The sequence below is a fragment of the Phoenix dactylifera genome, chromosome 14 (genome assembly GCF_051530095.1).
Source record: "Phoenix dactylifera cultivar Ajwa chromosome 14, Ajwa_hap1_PhDact_Kaust_v1.1, whole genome shotgun sequence".
NCBI classification, from domain to species: Eukaryota; Viridiplantae; Streptophyta; class Magnoliopsida; order Arecales; family Arecaceae; genus Phoenix; species Phoenix dactylifera.
In genome coordinates this window covers 2,159,430-2,176,794 of record NC_143203.1, presented here as the reverse complement: position 1 = coordinate 2,176,794, position 17,365 = coordinate 2,159,430, and positions in this window count along the sequence as shown.

Here is a 17,365-nt window from a genome sequence, read left to right as displayed (position 1 = left end):
ATGGTAGGTGCCCACAGCCACAGCAGCAACTTTTGCCCCATTGCCAACCCGAAGGGTTACCGCACCTTCCGCCAGCCTTCTACTTTCCTTTAGACCCTGCATGGTAGTGCACAAATGAGCACTAGAACCAGAATCTATAACCCAACTAGAAGTAGAAGAAACCGTTAGATTAGTTTCAATAATGAGCAAGTCTATACCTTCTGAAGGTGTGTCACCTTTCTTGTTCTTCAGGCTCTCGAGGTATGAAGGACAGTTTCTTTTCCAGTGGCCTTCGACATTGCAGTGGAAACATTTTCCTTTGTCGTTAGCCTTTTTCTTTTGAACTTCCTTCTTTGGCTTTTTATCTTTCTTCTGCTTCTTAGCAGGCTTCTTTTTCTTCCAAGTAGACTTTCTCTTGGAACCAGAAGTCAACTCAGCAGCAAGGACATTGCCCCTTGAACCTTTCAAGGCTCCCTCAGCAGTTACCAACATATTTATGAGTTCAGTCTTAGTGCATTCAATCTTATTCATGTGGTGGTTTACTATAAACTGACCAAATGAATCAGGAAGTGACTGTAGGATCAAATCCACTTGCAATTCCTTGTGCATGTCCATACCGAGCTTCTCAAGCTCCTCTAGGTCCTTGATCATGGTCAGACCGTGATCATGGACAGACTGCCCTTCGCGCATCTTCGCTTTGAAAAGCCTCTTGGACACTTCAAAACGAGCTGTGCGACTCTGCTCACCATACAACTCTTGCAGGTGTGCCAGTATGTCCCTAGCAGTCTTTATATTTTTATGCTGGCATTGGAGTTCATTAGACATAGATGCCATCATATAGCATTTTACTCTAATGTCATCATCCAACCACTTTTTATGCAACTCACGCTGGACATCAGTAGGACGTGCTGGTAGTGTGGGGATATCTGAATCGAGTATGTAGCCTATCTTCTCACAGTCCAAAACTATTTTGAGATTTCTAAGCCAGTCTTTGTAATTGGTTCCGGTCAGTCGGTTGGTCTCAAGAATACGGGTCAGAGGGTTTGAAGCCGACATTGTATCTGCAGAGAGTAAAGATTCTAGTTAGACTTTTGTACTTGATCCTAATCTGTTCTAAGGTCTTTTAGAACAAATGTGACTCCCACTATTTTCTCGAATTCCTTACACTCCCCTGGTAGGAAAACGGAAATCCCACACGACTAGGGTTTCTAGTGGGTACTGCGGTCCCACCGATTTACATGCCACCTCACCTAACAGTTATTGGTGACACATAGATGGATGAGTGTACAACTCTTGTACAATGCTTCTCAAGCATGTTGCAGTGTAACTTGGTCTCTAAGCCATGAAGACCTCACCTAACAGTTATTGGTCCCATTTCTTAGTTAAGTCAGACCCACCGTATAACCGTAGGAATAAAGTCGTCATTGGGTCCTCACCTAACAGTTATTGGTGCCCAACCCCACCTTTACCTTACAACATTTCATGTTTATAGAGAGGTCCAGCCCCCCGATGCAACTTGACCACTGTGTCCAGCCGAGACAAATCAACATCAGAAAGGCCTTAGCAGCTCTACTACAGTGGAAGACCTATTGACTTAATATTGGTTAATCAGGTCTTAGTGTTTGCAACTTGAGCCCTTCATAAGAGGTAATCGAACAATTGGCCAGGTAAGCAGGTGGGAGGCTCCCCTTACTCAGAGAGTAAGGTCCTAATTAAGTAACCACCTTTCATGCTTTCCTAGACACCAATTAGATCAATTAATCTAATATGACTTGCTCATGTCGGTTCACTCTCGACTTGATTGAGGAGGTTTTGATTTAGGTCTCAATTGGGTTTGCTACATCACATGTAAACCTATCTACCCGACTCGCATTCACATCACATGCAAACGGCACATCACAGGCAGTTATAATCGCAGCATCAAATTAAAGCTAAACTTTAACTAGGTGATGATCATGGATTCTAATTAGGTCGTATTACAAGCACATGCACATCAATCGATCAAGTGGTCTTCAACTCTTGAATTGGTTCCAAGCCTCCTTGATTCGATCCTTGATCAACCCTTGATCCCATCGCCATCAACCGCTTGGATCACCGTTCATCTCATGCCTTTGCTTCAACTTGATCGTTGATGTACATCACATCACAGAAATACAACCAGATGTAAAATAAAAATAAAAATAAATTACATCTCCTTTTAGGAGGCACGCAGGCCTCTCAAAACATCAAATAAGATGCATGCAAGCATCTGAAAAATTACATGACATCGCAGATCACATCGCAGGTCATTACATTTGATACCAAAAGGGTTTGAATCCTATGATCATCACCGTATGCAACAATTATAATTTTCAGATCTGAAAACTAACTAATTATATCATGACATAGGTCGCTGATCATGCTAATCATGATTCTAAACTTTGTAATCCCATTAACAATGCAATTAGAATCATCTTTTTATCACATAAAAATCAGCATGTAAAAAATCAGCACCCCTGAAAAAATCTGCATGCAGAATTTTTCAGCATGCATGATCATTCAATTTTCAGATCTAATAAGCCTTTAGATATTTAATTTCTACCTTAATCTACGAAGCCTGGCTCTGATACCACTGTTGGGAACCCGCCCATGCCGCTGATATTTCAAAAATTTTTCAGATGGCAGCGGAATCGGCATGCACGGGTTCGACGTTCATCGCATGAACGTTGTTTCGAGACCTTTCGTAATTAGGTAAGAATTAAAACTTTTAAAACTATTAAGAAGATCAAATCTTCACCTTGCGCGGGTAGATGATCACCGCAAATCTGAATTCGTGGTTTTGGAAGAGGGTTCGCTTGAAGCCGTTCAAACGTCCGGCCTCTACGGGTATCCACACGAAGCAGGATCCGATCCAAGCTCTCTATCTCACCGGGGTGCTAGCTCCCTTGCAGAGATAGCTTTGATGGCTGATGTCCTCTCTTTCAATCAACTCTTGATTGCACTTGAGAGGAGGAAGAAGAAGGATGAAGAAGAGGAAGAAGATTAAATCCCTTCGCAGCCTTCTTCTCTTCACACGCGCTGAAGCCAAGGAAGAAGACCAAGAGGAGGGAGACGCCTCCTCTTCTTTTCCCTTTGCTGATGGCGGCTGAACCAAGGAGAGATGGAGAGGGGGTGGCCACGTGATGAAGAGGAGAAAGGTTCATCTAGGGCGCCGGCCCTAGTCCTCCTTTAATAAGGATGAAGGGCTCCTACAAGTTAGGAGCCCTTGACTACTTTCCAAGAGGGGGCGCTGGCCCCCTTCTCTCTTCATGTCGCACCAACTAAGTGAAGAGGGGCTGATGCCCCTCTTACTTGGTTAACCCAATCCTCTTCCAAAGAGGATTAGGTGCCTCTCTCATGGTTTAATCCTAATCTAATTAGGATTAGCCAAATTTGGGTTCAATCTACGCTAGTCCTAATCCAATTAGGACTTGAATGAATCATGACTTAATTGAACTCTTCAATCCTAATCCAATTAGGAGTCATGTTGATTCATTAGATTATTAATTAATTTAGACTTAAGGAATCCTAATCCAATTAGGATTTGTTTAATTTTAGTCCTAATCCAATTAGGACTCTATTTGAATCCGTAGTCCTAATCCAATTAGGATTTCTAGGAATCCTACTCCAAGTAGGAATCCGATTTTGATTCAAAATTCCTAATCTCATTAGGATTGTAGGAATCCTATTCTAAATAGGAATCCCAGTCCTACTCCAACTAGGATTCCCAGTCCTAATCCAATTAGGACTCTAGGAATCCTACCCGAAGTAGGATTTGTGTTTAAGTCCAATTAATTAATTCCCTTTGTTCCTTCTTTAACTTCTTATCAATCAAATTGATTTCTTGTGATTCCTAATCACGATTTCAACCATCGGATCGGTCAATACTTCTAGTGTGTGTGACCCCATAGGTTCTATTCTGACTGGTAGTGAGATATATTGTGATCTCTATCACTATATCATTGAAAACTCCTTTCAATGGGTTGGAACGATTCCAACTCAACTCATTAGGGTTTATCGATCATCAAGATAATCCCTATGAGTCCCACCATCCACCAGTGACACCTAGCAGCATGTAGTGGCCACCCAGCAGAATGGAATGATGAACCTCTAGGTGCAGTTAACATGTGATACAGTCCTACTATCGTGGATCCCTACAGGACGGAGGTCATGGACAACTCGTCAAACCCCATCGTCTGTCATATGTCAAGATTTATTCGAGTCGAGTTCGATAGTGGAAAACTCTTTCTCCACTTTACTGCCCTGGCCAAGGTCTTAGAACTCAGTCTAACAAATCACATAGGATCACTCCTCTTCTATCAAGGTCGATAGATTCCTTATAGGTGCATACCCTACTCCTACAGTGAACCTACTGCAGCCAATCTACACTGCATGGACCCATATGGCTAGAGACCATGTATGTGTGCAGTCAAACTACAATAACCTCACTGTGAGTAGCCGAAGCACCGCAGGTCAAAGGACCAGTCACACTACTGCAACATCAAGCAAGTCACTGACGAGTGGATAGACATCCAAGTGACTTCTTGTCTTGGTCACGCTCAGTACCCTTGTTCTCTAACAAGCACCTGCACTATCACTTCAGTGTCCCTACACTGTGGACTCAAGTCTCGTCCATCCAGAAGGAAAGTGATCTGTGCACTGATCGGATCGATCACCGTCCTCGTGATGATCCATTGATCAGGAGCATTTAGAAATTAATCACCAATGATACATGGCTCAAATTCTCAACTCTTGAGAATATGTATCATCATCTTATTAATTTCTTGGACGATTCATAGACACATAAACAATATGAATGAAAAGATGCCTTTTATTTATTCAATAATAAATAGTCAAGTATAAAATTATGTCCCTAGAATCAACAATGTGTCAGCCAAATTGGCTTCTAGGGCATACATCTAACAAATCACATAATGGATGTACTAATTATAGGGTTGACAGTGAGCTCTAAGTCATCCTGGCATTAGGAGTTAAAGGGATTGAATTATACAGTAACCATAGTTCAGGGTTCCATAATATTTGCTTCGCATATATTCGGCCTATCCGGACGTTGGGTACCATTGCTAGATGGTCACATCAATTAGTGTAGGAAATTGTTCCTATACTACCGGCTTAGGTTCGAACCTATGAGGTCACACGCATAGAAGATTCCTGATTGATCAAGAAAGCTGATGAATGATTAAGAATCATTCAGGGATAATTTGGTCAATTTGATTGGCAAATTATCTTATAAAATAATTAAAGTAATTATTGAAGGATTAATTAGTAATTAAATTACTAATAAACTCAATTTGATTGAGTAATTGTGCTAAGGATGAGCCAAATTGAATTGGATTCAAGTTTGGGCTCAATCAGGATTTTGACCTGATTGGATTAGGTTAGAACCAAAAAGGACTTAAGCTGATCAAATTAATTTTAAATTAATTTGTTCTTAATTGGGGATTGACCTAATTGGATTAGGTCCAACACAAAGTAATTAATTCAATTGAGTTTGCATGAGCCAAAATTGAATTGGATTCAATTTGAGCTCAATCAGGGTCTGACCTGATTAGATTGGGTTCAACCAAATTGCTTTGTTTTAATTCGGGTTTGACCAAATTTGATTAGGTGCAACCCAAGGGGATTAGGCTCAGATGATGTGGCAATTATTGGTGACATGGAATTGGATTTCATGAATTTTAAATAAACCAAAATTATTACATGGCACATGGACCCATTGCTTGACACATGGCGACATTGTTTGTTATTTGAATTTAAATTCAAACATTAAGCAATGTGGTAAATGATTTTAATCACTCAAACCATCAGCCAAGGTGGCGTATGAGTTTTTGAATGGATTAAATTCGAATTTCAAGAGGTGATTTCGAAATTATGAAGTGTTTTACCTTGCCGCATGGATTTCAAATTCCTTCCCTCTTGCACATGTGTTTAAAATTTGAATTTAAATCAGATTTGGTTGAGATCTGATTTGGGTTGTTCCTATTCCTTTGCATGTGCCAACTAAAAGAGTTTTTCTGAAAATAAATTTTGAATTTTGAATGAAAATTCGGAGGTCATTAAAAGGGGTCAAACATGGGCACCAAAAACACATCCATTGCAGCCTTCTTCCTCACCCGCCTCCTCTTTCTCTTCTTCTCCATTTTAGATAGGGTTTTTAGGGTGAATATCTAGAAGATTCAAGATCAGATCTGAGTCCTCTACTTTTCTTACAAACCTCATCTCCATCTGCTTCAAGACGATTGATCAAGAGTTGATTGAATCCCGACGGGCAGATTTCAGCTTTCAAGTGTTCTGCAACTGCTAGCACTGTTGCGGAAGAAGATCCTTCAGGACTTCGCGTGTACTTCTCGTAGAGGCCATTCATGTGCGTGGCTGCGAAGTCAAAAATCAGATTCATAACTTTCATCCATCATAAAAGGTATTAATCTAGCATTAATCATTTATTATGGTGTCAAGGTCTAGGTCCGATTCTCCGAGGTTTTACCCTCTTTTGGGGCTCCTCACGGAGATATCTCCAGAATCCATTCGATGGATATTCGGAGATTAATTGGAATAGAGTTTTTAAATTTCAGATCTGATAGTTAATCATGCATAAAAGTTTTAGCATAATTGTTTAAACGATTCCGGCATAATCCTATGTGTTCTTAATGTGCTGATTTCTAGATTTGATCTTGTAAGTATGCATGAATTAAATTGTTTGATTCATTTTTCCGCTGTATTTTTGAAATTTTAAAAGAACTACGTGTGGCTTGATTCCCCTTATGAAGGGGTACGTAGGCAACCCGATCAGGTTCAACCATGGTTTTCAAAAAAAAAAAAAAATTCAGCATGCTAAACACCAAAGAACCTAGGATTCACTTTCACTAGGGTCAAGGCTTCTCTCCACCGCCACTATATCTGGATCTCGATAGATCAATGTGCAGAATGCTCTTCGCCATCCCATTCCCATGCCTCCTCCTCCTCTTCTCTTTCTCTCTCACTGTCTCTTCTCTTCGAGTTCCTTTCTCCTTAGGAGTTTGCTCGCTCTTACTCTATCTGTTGTCTATTTACAGTGTGTCTCGTTCTTCTTGCGAAGGGTGTACAGAAAGAGGTTGGGGGGGTGTTGTAGGCTCAAGTGTGGCGCATCCAAAGAAAAACAACAAGTTTCTGGGCTGTGAACAGTATTGGAGTCGACTCCTAGAGACTTGGAGTCGACTCCGGCATGCTGTGAAGATATGGCACAGTGCAGGGGTCGACCCCAGGACTTCAGGGGTTGACTCCTTAAGAGCGATAGGAAAAAGTTCGAGAGCTGTTTTCTAAGACAGCTTCAGGGATTGACCCCAAGACAGCAAGGGTCGACCCCAGGACTGCAGGAGTCGACCCGAGCACTGTTTTCATAGGATTTTCAGGCGTGAAGCGGGCCAAGTCAAGGTTTTTCAAGTCTCAAAGGGTCTAAGTCATTCTTGGGCTAGGTTTAGGCTCAAAGAGGGAGAGCATGTAAGTCATGGACTTGGGTTGAGTGCTTTCTAATGTGGCTTAGGGGGAGATTGAGTTGGTGTATGATTAGACTAAAATTGGGTACCTATATAAAGGCTTGATGTAATCAGTTTTAGGGTTATCACTTGTATTATTTTCTGAAGAAATAAGAGCCGCCTGAAAACTTTCTGCCACGTTCTCTCTTCTCTTCCTCTTCTTCTCCACGAAAACCCTAGTTTGTGATTGTGATTCTCCATCTCTTCTTCCTTCTTTCCCCACGCGGCCTGACGCCCTAGGGGACGCCCTAAGTTAGCGGATATCAGGGATCCACACACTTCCGCACAGTGCCAACAATTGGTATCAGAGCGAGATTTTGGCGTAGGAAAGAAGAAACGAAGGAAAGACATCAAGAGGAAAGCAGTCCGCTTATCTCCCTTCAAGGGGATTTCTCAAATCAGATTTGTGTTTATTTGTGATTGTGGTTTGGCCAACCATGAACAATAACATGAAGGTGGAGTTTGAGAAGTTTAATGGAAAGGGAAGCTTCTCTATGTGGAAAGTCTGGGTGGAGGATCTCTCGGTGCAGAACTATCTGGATTCGGCCTTGGAGGACAGGCCGGAGGGTATGACAGATAAAGAATGGTTTTCTTTCGAGAAAAGGGCTTGCGCTGCTATCAGAGGATGCTTGGCGGATTCAGCCTTGTACAGCGTCCTAGAGGAGAAGACACCCAAGGGATTATAGACAAAGTTGCATACCATATATATGGGGAAGAATATGTGCAACAAGTTAATGTTGAAGAAACAATTGTACATCCTTCGGATGCATGAAAGTGGAGATATTGTTCTTCATATTCAGAGGTTTGACCAGTTTACAATGACTTGCAGACCCTTGGGGTGAAGATGGAAGAGGAGGATAGATCTTTACTCTTGCTTTGCTCACTGCCAGGTTCTTATGATCCTTTGGTTACTACTTTGCTGTATGGGAAGGAGACGCTGAATTATGAAGACATAATTTCTGTGCTAAGGTCCAATGAGCAAAGAGAAAGATTGACAAAGGATGGAGTTCCTCAGGAAGGTCGTACTGTCGGAGAGAGGCCTAGGAGAGGGAAGGAATGGAGCAAGTAAAGGGGACAATCAAAGTTCAAGAAAGGCAAGAAAGAGTTCAGATGCTACAAGTGCAATGAAGCAGGACACTTGAAGCGGAATTGTCCGCTTTGGAAGAAGCTTCAGGGAGAGAAGAATGGCAAGGATTCAGTCAGTGCCGTGGCTGATCTCACGGTGGAGGATGACCTTTTGGTAGTTTCGGATGATCACAGGAACAACACGGATATCTGGACAATGGATTCAACCTGCTCTCATCACTACACACCAAATCGGTCTTGGTTTGCTACATACACCAAAATTGATGAGGGGAGTATGACATTAGGAGATGATCATCCTTGCAAGGTGTCCGGCATTGGGACCACCAAGGTGAGGATGTTTGATGGGATGGTGCGAACTCTTACCAATGTAAAGCATGTCCCAGATCTGAAAAAGAATCTAGTGTCACTTGGCTACTTGGAGAAGAACGGTTATAGCTTTAGTTGCCATTCCAGGAGTGGTATTTTGAATATATCCACAGGAGCCATAGTTGTGATGAAGGGGAGGAGGTTGGAGAATAATTTGTACAAGATGGAAGGATCCGTGGTGTGTGGAGGATCCAAAACAGCGGCAGTGGCACAGGGCCAGCAGGAAGCATATCGTTTGTGGCATTACCACTTGGGCCACATGGGAGATCGTGGTATGAAGATGCTGAGCAAAGATGGACTGATATCAGATCTGGATGGAGGAGTTTCAGAGGTGTGTGAGCCTTGCCAGTTAGGGAAGCAACACAGGGTGAAGTTTACTACCACTACTACATGCAATAGTGGTCCTCTGGAGCTAGTGCACACGGATGTTTGGGGACCAGACCTAGTCATAGCCAGGAATGGGGCAAGGATTTTCTAACCCTTATTGATGACTTTTCAAGAAGAGTTTGGGTGTACTTTTTGAGAGAAAAGTCAGATGTCTTCTCTAAGTTCAAAGCCTGGAGGGCAAAGGTAGAGAAAGAGAAGGAATGCTGCGTGAAGTGTGTGCGGTCCGACAGTGGTGGCGAATTCACAAGTAAGGAGTTTTTGAAATTTTGCGAAGATTGTGAGATCAAAAGGTAATTTTCAGTGAGGAGACTCCTCAACAGAATGGGGTGGCCGAAAGGATGAACATGACTCTCATGAAGAAAGCTAGATGTATGAGATTGCAGGCAGGGCTTCCCAAGGTGTTTTGGGTGGATACAGTAGACACAGCCTGCTACTTGATGAATCGATCTCCTCATACAAAGCTAGATGGGAGGATTCCAGAGGAGCTATGGTCTGAAAAGAAGGTGGAGGTTGGCCATCTTAGAGTATTTGGGTGCACGGCATTTGTGCACATTGATCCCAGTGAGCAGAGCAAGTTGGATGCCAAGTCACGAAAGATGGTGTTCATAGGATATCCGCGTGGAGTCAAGGGTTATCGACTGTGGGATCCCTTGGAGAAGAAGTCTACTATCAGTAGGGATGGTCTTTGATGAGAATTCAGTCCTAAAGATGCAAAGGATGAAAGAAGAGCGGGGGGAGAACCAACCGGACAGGGTTGGACAGCTAACTTCTTATTTAGTTTTACCTTTTGCAGGTGCACTAGAAGGACATGAAATTCAGGTGGAGCACCAGTCAGAGGTGCCTCCATATGTGGAGAGGAGCGAGATGCTAACTCAGAGACGAGATGTGCAAAGAGAGGAACAAGATCCCAGCAAAAGCATCGGAGTCGCACTGCACAAGTCTAAGCGGATTGTGAAGCAGCCGGAGAGGTATGGTTTTGGCGAAACCATGTCTTATGCATTGGTTGCTGTGAACGGAGATCCGAAGACCTATGAGGAGGCATTGGCACGCCAGGATAGCGATAGGTGGGTCCAAGCTATGGCAGAGGAGATGCAGTCTCTCCAGAAAAATCAGACTTGGCGGTTGGTGCAGTTGCCAAGTGGAAAGAAGCCCATTGGATGCAAGTGGGTGTTCCATGCAAGGAAGGACTTTTAGATAGAGAAGGCATCAGATACAAGGCCAGGTTAGAGGCTAAGGGATACTCCCAGAAGGAGGGCATTGATTATAATAAAGTATTCTCTCCAGTTATTCGACATACTTCTATTCGGATGCTGTTGAGCATTGTTGCCATCCAGAATTTGGAGTTGGAGCAAATGGATGTTAAAACAGCCTTCCTCCATGGGAATTTAGAGGAGAAGATTTATATGGAGCAGCCAAAGGGGTTTGGTGATAGAGGGTCAGAAGGAAAGGTCTGTTTGCTGCAGAGATCACTCTATGGGTTGAAGTAATCATCAAGGCAATGGTACTTGTGGTTCGACACATATGTTAGGAGCATTGGCATGACCAGATGTGAGTATGACCCTTGTGTCTATGTGAAGACTCTTGAGGATGAGTCTAGATTATATCTGCTCTTGTATGTTGATGACATGCTGATTGCTTGCAAGAGAAGAGGAATTGTGGAAGACTTGAAGGTAACCTTATCTCGGGAATTTGGGATGAAGGAGTTGGATCCAGCCACGAAGATTCTAGGCATGGAGATTCTCAGGGACAGAACCAAGAAGGTGCTGCATTTATCTCAGGGAGGTTACATCAGAAAGGTCTTGCAGAGATATGGCATGAATGGAGCGAAACCAGCGGCATTACCAATAGCTGGTTATGTCAGTCTTTTGAAGATAATGTCACCACAGACTGAGGTGGAGGCTGAGGATATGAAGAGAATTCCATATGCTTCAGGAGTTGGGAGAATGATGTATGCTATGGTTTGCTGTAGACCAGATCTTGCACATGCAGTTAGCCAAGTCAGTAGGTTCATGGCTAACCCTGGCAAGGAGCATTGGAGAGCACTGAAAGGTGTTTTCAGATACTTGGTGGGCACAGTTGGAGTTGGCATTTGCTATGGACTGGAAGGTAGCCAGGAGAAGAATTCCAACATGACCAAGGAGAACCAGAGCCGGATGATTGGTTTTGTGGATGCTGATTACGGAGGAGACATGGACACACAGCGTTCTACCATAGGTTATGTGTTTTGCTTGAACAGAGGTCCAGTGTCATAGAGATCAAGCTTGCAACCAATCACGGCATTGTCTACAACGGAAGCGGAGTATATTGGCATCACAGAAGCTGCCAAGGAAGCTCTATGGCTGAAAGGATTGGCATTCGAAATGGGATTTGCACAGGGGGCTGTCAGGGTGCATTGTGATAGCCAGAGTGCATTGTGTTTGGTTCAGAACTCGGTCTATCATGCAAGGACCAAACACATTGACATCAGGTACCACAGGATTAAGAAGTTGGTGGAAGAACATGAAGTGGAGCTTGCCAAAGTTCATACGAAGGAGAACTTGGTAGATGCACTGACCAAGTTTCTTCCAAGGGATGGCTTCCTCAGGTGTGTGGCGCTGATGGGGTTGATGTTGTCGGCGCCCACGCCGGAACCCACTCACACCGGCGCCGCCACCGACGTCGGACAAGCAAGAGAGAAGCAAACGGATAAACACTCTCTCGCTCCCTCGACTCCGGACTCAAGGATCACCTCTTCGCTCCGCCTACGAAGGGCAAAAGATTACCCCGTGGTATCAGTAGGGTAAAACACTTGAGCACTGCAACGGATTATCAAAGATCAAAAGGAAGAAGAAGGAAGAAAATAGCAAAGCAAACACAAAGATGTAACGAGGTTCGGCTTCAAATAGCCTACGTCCTCCACCGCTCCAAATCTCAATTAGGATGAACTGATTACAGAGATAGCACACACCCGAACGATCACAAGCGATCGATCTACAAGAGATTCACACAGAATTCCCTTTGCACAAGAAGTAGGATTCCAATCCTCTTCTTCTCTAGAATCCTAGCCTCACAAACAAGAGTCTCTCTCAAATATACGGCCAATCTTCTTCACCCTAGGGCTCTCATGAGTCCTATATATAGTCACAAGACCTTCAGATGATCATAGCCGTCGAAACGCCGACAAAACACCAAAAGAAAACTCATCCGTATGATTTCCCGCGAGCCCGAGTCGACTCGGCTGAAGTCCGAGTCGACTCTGGCACGTCTGGACAACTTCCAGTATAACTGGCACGATCTCGAGTCGACTCGACTGTGGCTCGAGTCGACTCGACGATGCTCCGAGTCGTCTCGACTGTAGCTCGAGTCGACTCTGACAGTCCAGACAGAAACATGGTTTTTGCGGCTTTTCTCCTCTCGGGTCGACTCGACAGGCCTCGAGTCGACTCGACTGTTCCCGAGTCGACTCGACTGTAGCTCGAGTCGACTCCGACAGTCCGCCAGACTGAACTATGCAGAATTAATTCTCCTTCAATTCTCTTCATCATCAAAGGTCTCCACATACCCCAACAATCTCCCACTTGGAGACCTTGGGTATATCCTCTTGTTACTTGGTTCTCCTCTGTGCTCCCACTGAAATTGGATCATCCTAGTGAAATTGGTACAATGCCTCCTCAATGTCTTCAAGCATGAAGACCAGCAGAAGCTGAACAACTCCTCAGCTTCTCCACCGTGACGACCTTCGTCAACATATCTGCAGGATTCTGACTTGTATGAATCTTTTCCAACTTGACGAGTCCCTGCTCGAGCAATGACCTCACGAAGTGGTACCGTATGTCAATATGCTTCGTCCTTGAATGGAAAGCTGAATTCTTTGCCAGATGAATTGCACTTTGACTATCTGAATATAACATGCAATCCTTCTGTTCCTTCCCAAGCTCCTTCATCAAGCCTTGAAGCCATATTAGTTCCTTGCAAGCCTCTGTGGCTGCCACATACTCCGCCTCCGTAGTCGACAATGCAACAACTGGTTGCAACCTGGAAATCCAACTGACGGCTCCACTGCCTAAGGTGAACAAGTACCCTGTCGTGCTCCTCCTGCCGTCCAAGTCCCCTGCCATGTCTGAGTCCACATAGCCCTGTAACCGGATCTCAGAACCTCCATAGCACAATGACATGTGCTCAGTGCCCTTCAGATACCTCAGTATCCATTTGACCGCGCGCCAATGCTCCAAGCCTGGGCAGCTCATGAAGCGACTCACAACTCCCACTGCTTGAGCAATGTCTGGTCTCGTACACACCATAGCGTACATCAAGCTCCCCACTGCCGATGCATACGGGATTTTTGACATATTGAGCTCCTCCACCCGCATCTTCGGACTTTGCCCTTTTGAGAGCTTAAAATGGGCACCCAGCGGTGTGCCAACAGGTTTGGCACCCTCCATGCAGAATCTCCTGAGTACTCGGCTGATGTACTCCGCCTGAGATAGTCTGAGGATATGTTTAGACCTATCTCTGCTGATCCGCATCCCAAGGATCTATTTTGCTGCTCCTAGATCCTTCATTGCAAATTTTCTTGACAGCTTCAGCTTCAATTTTGCAATCTCATGCATGCTAGCTCCTGCAACTAACATGTCATCAACATACAATAGCAAGATAATGTAAGATGTACCGAAGTCCCGGAAGTAGCAACAGTGATCCTCCTGACATCTCCTGTATCCTATCTCAAGCATGTAGCTATCGAACTTGAGATACCATTGTCTGGGTGCCTGTTTCAAACCATAGAGGCTTTTCTTTAGTTTGCAGACTAAGTCACCCGTGCCAGCTGCAATGTATCCCTCCGGCTGCTGCATATATATCTCCTCATCGAGATCTCCGTGGAGAAAGGCCGTCTTCACATCAAGCTGCTCTAAGTGAAAATCCTCTACTGCCACCATGCTCAGCACCGCTCGAATAGAACTCATCTTGACTACAGGAGAAAAGATCTCTGTGAAGTCGATACCTGCTCTCTGCTGAAATCCTTTTACAACCAGCCTGGCCTTGTACCGCTTCTTCCCATCCTGCTCTTCCTTCAGCCTGTAAACCCATTTGTTTGACAGTGCTTTCTTCCCCTTGGGCAGATCCACCAAATCCCACGTTTGATTCTGCTCCAATGACTTCATCTCATCATCCATGGCCGACTCCCACTCCTTCCTGGCATCAACCTCCAATGCCTCCATGAAGCATTCAGGTTCGCCATTATCTGTGAGCAACAAATAACTAAGAGTCCCATCATACCTTTGAGGAGGCTTCCCATGAGTACTACGAGTGGACCTTCTTAGTTGTGGAGGGGGTGCCAATGCTTCAGATTCTTGCTCTGACTGAGTCTTCTGACCAGAATTTGTAGACTCCTCTTCAGGATCCACAAAATACGGCTCAACAGGTTTTGTTTCTGGTTCATAGCTCTGTTGTATTTTCTCATTGAATACCACATCATTACTACGAATGATCTTCCTGTGTTCGGGATCCCAAAGCCGATACCCAAACTGTTGACCTCCGTATCCAACGAAAATACACTTCTTTGATTTGGCGTCTAGTTTGCTTCTTTGACTGGAATCAACATGGACATAACCGGTACAACCGAATACTCGTAAGTGCGCCAAATCAATCTTCTTCGCTGTCCATGCTTCCTCAGGAATCCCAAATTTAAGTTTCTTTGATGGCCCTCTGTTGATCAAGTAGGCAGCAGTGTTAACTGCTTCCGCCCAAAACTGCTGTGGCAATCCAGCATGTATCCTCATGCTCCTGGCACGCTCATTAATTATTCTGTTCATCCTTTCAGCAACTCCATTTTGTTGTGGTGTCCCTGGAACTGTCCTCTGCCTGACGATCCCAGCATCTGCACAGTAGTCCTCAAACTCCCTGCTGCAATACTCACCACCGTTGTCCGATCTCAGGCATTTCAACCTCTTTCCTGTCTCGAGTTCTACCATCGCCTGCCATCTCCTGAAGACCCCAAATACCTCTGACTTGTGCTTCAAGAAGAACACCCAAAGCTTCCTGGTAGCATCATCAATAAAAGTAACATAGTACTGAGATCCACCAATGGAAGAAACTGGTGCAGGCCCCCACACGTCCGTGTGCACGAGATCTAGCTTTTCTTGCTTCCGAGGTTTACCTTCTTTGTTGAATGAAACACGCTTCTGCTTTCCGAGAACACAATCCTCACAGAAGTCCATCTCAACACTCCTGAGACCCTGCAGCTTTCCCAACTAGTGCATCACCTCCAGTCCCTGATAACTCATGTGCCCAAGTCTACAATGCCATAACTTGGTGTCCACATCAGCTGCAGCAACTCCAATAGAGTTCTCCGTGCCGTTGGTGACATAAAGTGTCCCAACCTTCTTGCCACTAGCCACAGTCAACGAACCCCTGGATATCTTCCACTTATCGGCTGTGAAAGTAGTGTTGTACCCCTGGCTCGCCAACTGTCCAACAGAAATCAGATTCCTCTGCAGTTGAGGCACGTGCCGTATGTCCTCAAGCTCAAGTGAAGATCCAGAAGTCAACTTCACTTCCGCGCTTCCCCTTCCTTGTATGGTGCAAGGCTCTCCATCCCCTAGGTAGACTTTGCCGAAGTCTCCCTTCTCATATCCTCCAAGAAGCTTCCGTTGGGATGTAGCATGGAAAGACGCGCCCGAGTCTATCACCCAAGACTCGTCACAGGTAGATAAAGATAGAACGCGGGCATCCATGTCACCGTCTTCAGCAAGATTTGCCAGATCCTTGCTGACTCCTTCGGTGTGGTCGCCTTGCTTCCCTTTAGGAGATTTGCAGTCCCTCCTAAAGTGCCCCGTCTTCCCGCAGTTCCAGCACTTCACTTCCTTGTTCTGAGGTGCTCGAGACCTGCTGGATCTCGACTTCGAGTCGCTTCGAAATCGACCGTCCTTCTTTTGTCTTCCCCGGTCAGAGGTGTTTAGTACACTTCCAGACGACTCCGTAACTCCAGAAGATTTCCTTCTTGCTTCTTCACTTAGAAGCACTCCCACAACGTCATCAAAGATCAACTTCCCCGTCGCCGAAGAGTTGCTAACTGCCATCACCAGGCCCTCCCAGCTATCAGGCAATCCGGAGAGGATTAGCAATGCCCGAATCTCATCGTCAAAACTAATCTCCAATGACTCCAACTGGGCCGTGAGTCCATTGAATTCGTTGAGGTATTCTGCTATGCTGCCGCCATTTTTCATACGAAGATTAAACAACCTCTTCATGAGAAATACCTTGTTTGATGCTGAGGGTTTCTCGTACATCCGCGACAATGTTGCCATCAACTCCATCGTCGTCTTCTCGTTTTTGATGTTGAATGCCACTTGGGATGCAAGTGACAATCTAATGGTGCCGAGCGTCTTCCGATCGAGGACCTCCCAGTCTTCATCGGACATCTTCTCTGGTTTCTTTGCTCTACCTCCAAGAGGTAAATAGAGATCCTTCTGGTAAAGGTAATCCTCTATTTGCATCTTCCAGAACCCGAAGTTCGTTCCATTGAACTTCTCAATTCGCACCTTTCCTTCATCCGCCATCGCAGAAAACCAATAGCTCTGATACCACTTGTTGTCGGCGCCCACGCCGGAACCCACTCACACCGGCGCCGCCACCGACGTCGGACAAGCAAGAGAGAAGCAAACGGATAAACACTCTCTCGCTCCCTCGACTCCGGACTCAAGGATCACCTCTTCGCTCCGCCTACGAAGGGCAAAAGATTACCCCGTGGTATCAGTAGGGTAAAACACTTGAGCACCGCAACGGATTATCAAAGATCAAAAGGAAGAAGAAGGAAGAAAATAGCAAAGCAAACACAAAGATGTAACGAGGTTCGGCTACAAATAGCCTACGTCCTCCACCGCTCCAAATCTCAATTAGGATGAACTGATTACAGAGATAGCACACACCCGAACGATCACAAGCGATCGATCTACAAGAGATTCACACAGAATTCCCTTTGCACAAGAAGTAGGATTCCAATCCTCTTCTTCTCTAGAACC